Below are 3,367 nucleotides of genomic sequence, written 5' to 3' on the forward strand. Positions count from 1 at the left end.
TAATCATCAAAGACCCCGAGGCAGGCCACAAGGCAGATCCTCCCAAGGTAAGCCCCAAGGCAGATCCTCCCAAGGCAGGCGGCCACGATAAAAATTAAATGCAAGAAGCGTCTCCAAATGATACTAGGGATATGGAAATATTATTGAAGACGTGATGGAAAACACATACGCAAAGAAATAAAAACCCACTGGATTGTAAGAAAGTAATACACAAAATTATCTAGTGGATGACACCTTTAGATTTATTATCTAAAATCTATGTTATAATTTATGTTTGTATCGCAACATCTTATATGCTCTAGTGGATCTTGTCTCGACTCTTAAAAGTTAAATCTATGTTATAATTTATGTTTGTATCGCAACATCTTATATGCTCTAGTGGATCTTGTCTCGACTCTTAAAAGAATGTAGGTCTCGTTTTCAATCCAATTTAGGTTAAGCATTAAGAATAATGACTTAAAAGTTTAGACGCAAAGAAAACTCCCCCACAAGCATATATAAAAGAAAATCAACTAAGATAAGATTTTTACATGAAAAACCCCTACATAACATGAAGAGATAAAAACCCATAGTGTTGTAAAAAAGTAGTACACAAAATTATCTGGTGGATGCTACCCTTAAATTTACTCTCTAAAATCCTTGTTATAATTTATGTCTGCGACACAACATCTTATATGCTCTACTCGATCTTTTCTCGACTTCTAAGGAAATGTAGGTCTCGTTTTCAATCCAATTTAGGTTAAGCATTAAGAATAATGACTTAAAAGTTTAGACGCATCCCCTAAAGAGAACTCCTCCCATAGGAATATATAAAAGAAAATGTAGTGAACTTAGAGTGCATTTGTGAGTGATTTTAGAAAGCGTTTTTAACATTTTTAATAAAAAAATTTTAAAGTATTAAAAATATAAAAAACGCTTCCTAAAATCACTACCTAACAAGCTATTAGAATTAATATAAAAATCATATTTTAAATTAAAAAGGATTTATAAATATTTTTCTTTTAAAATTTAAATTATTTCTCAAATCTCTTTTCCAAATTCTCAACTTAAAATTATTTTCCAAATTAATTTTATTATTTGGAATTTTTTTTAAAATCAAGTTGCTTTTTAAAATAAATATGAAGTATTTTTTGTCCAACTTTTCTTTAAGAGTTTGTGGGCTTTTTAATTTTTAATTTTAATATTTATCTAAAAATTTGACAATTTCAAAAGCTTTTTATGCATGATATAAAATTAATTATATGATTTGGTTGCCTGGAAAATGCTAGAAAGTAAAGAAGGAAAAAGTGAAAAACAGAAGCATAAACACAGCTATCAAAAAGATTCATTTTCCCTCACGAATCAGAGCAATTCAACTTCCTCTCTACGCTCCTTCACCTTCACAACAGAAACACAATCAGATTCATGACTGAAAACGACGAACTCAACTGACCGAGAACCAGAAAGAAAACCTCGAAACCCTGGAATTGAGATATAAGACAATCCTGAGTTAGAATCCTAGATCTGAACATTCAAGAAAGCAAAAAGTTTGGAATAAGATTCGCACTGCTGTGCAAGAAAAGTTGGTCCATTTTCCAGCTATATATACAAAGCCATGAATTAAACTGACCCTAACCCTAACCCTAACACCCTTCTGCTTCTTCCTTCATACCTTATCAATGTCAGGGCAACAACAACGGACAAAGAATGTTGGCGTTTGGGTGGAGGAAAGCGATTTTCTCGAAATCAATATTACCGGTATTGTTGAATAAATTTCTTCTCTCCAATTTTCTGTTTTGTCATATTTTCTTCTTATTAGAACAATATTAAAAATCGGTTAAGGTTTCTTGACTGACTTTTGATCTACAAAACATTAGAGAAGATTATAAAAAATTGTTTTTGTTCTTGAAAACCGTTACCAAATAGTGCCAAACATATTCAATGGGAAAGTAAAATGTTGTTAATCGTTTGATCTGTTGTATATTCTAAGCTATTGGGAAAGACATGCATTCTGTTGAAGATAGACGAAGGTACCGAGCTGACAATCAAATGTAAGAAAGGTCTACAAATAATGATCCCAGACCCCAACAAAACTAAAACTCAAGCAGCGAAGGTAACAGCTAAAGGTCAAATATAAGAAGCGTCTCCAAATGATGTTGGAGGTATGAAAGTATTCTTGAAGATATAGAGAGATTTGACTTTCCATACTATGGATGAAGATCTTGGGAGAATCCTTACTGTTTGTTTTATTGTATATAGGATTATTTCCTTTTCCTTTTATTGTTTTTATGTATAATACCATTGTATCTTTACATGGAAAACCCACGTTGTGTAGAGATGAAAAACCACTAGGGTCAGAAACCTCAAATCAACAATCCACTGCATGAAAAAACAGTGTACAAAATTATTTAATAGATGCTACTATTAAACTTACTTTCTATAACTTATGATATAATTTATGTTTGCAATGCAACGTCTTATGTGCTCTAACAGATCTTATCTTAACTATTGAGGGAATATAGTTTCCTTCCCAACTCAATTTGAGTTAAGCACAAAGAATAGTGACTTAAAATTGTTGGCACATCCCCTAAAGAGAACTCTCCCGATAGGCATATATAAAGGAAAACTTAATGTACTTAGAATTAATATAGAAATCATATTTGACTACAAAATAATTTAGACACTTATGAATTTTAGAGAGATTTCATATTTTAAATTAAAAAGGATTTAGAATTTTTTTTTTTAATTTAAATTATTTTTCAAATCTCTTTTTCCAAATTTTCTACTTAAAATTATATATTTAAAGTTGTTTTTTTAAAAAAATTTGAAGTTTTTAACTTTTCTTAAGTGTTTGTGAACTTTTTAATTTTTAATATTATTTAAAAATTTGACAATTTCAAAAAAATTTTATGCAATATATAATATTTTAAGCATTTAAATAGTAAGATAGAAGAGTTTATAAAATAAAAAATAAAAATAAAAGATTGGTTGTGACCTCGTACTTTTATTCATGAGCTTCCACTCGATGGTGAACTCGTTTTTTTATTTGAAAATGACTTGTTTTTTTAGAAAATGACTTGGAGTTGTCACATATTTTTGTTTTATTTTCATAGGATAAACAAAATAAGAAAGAAAACTCTAAGTGTGATTCCTTATTTAAGTGGTCTGTGAAAAATCGAATCAGGATTCGGGGGTCAGGTTACTTATCAGGAACGTATGGTAGGGACCGTAGCACCCGTCTAAGTCTCTAAAGACGGGTCTCTACTAATAAAATGAAGCAATCATGACAATTGGTAAGAAAATCAATGGATACCCAGAACGATTAGTTGTGAAACTTTTCAATGGATTTGGACAAAATTACACTATTTTACTACTCGAAGGAAAGCCA

At 30.4% G+C, this 3,367-nt stretch overlaps 1 long non-coding RNA gene across 1 annotated transcript; it reads left to right on the forward strand.

Annotated features, from left to right (window-relative positions):
- Positions 1 to 1,615: 1,615 nt before the first annotated feature.
- LOC117922500 lies at positions 1,616 to 2,412 on the forward strand. Its single transcript, XR_004652491.1, has 2 exons — positions 1,616 to 1,737; positions 1,970 to 2,412. It is a non-coding gene; the product is annotated as an uncharacterized LOC117922500 (long non-coding RNA).
- The last annotated feature ends 955 nt before the right edge of the window (positions 2,413 to 3,367 follow it).

The sequence above is a fragment of the Vitis riparia genome, chromosome 9 (assembly GCF_004353265.1).
Source record: "Vitis riparia cultivar Riparia Gloire de Montpellier isolate 1030 chromosome 9, EGFV_Vit.rip_1.0, whole genome shotgun sequence".
Lineage (NCBI taxonomy): Eukaryota > Viridiplantae > Streptophyta > Magnoliopsida > Vitales > Vitaceae > Vitis > Vitis riparia.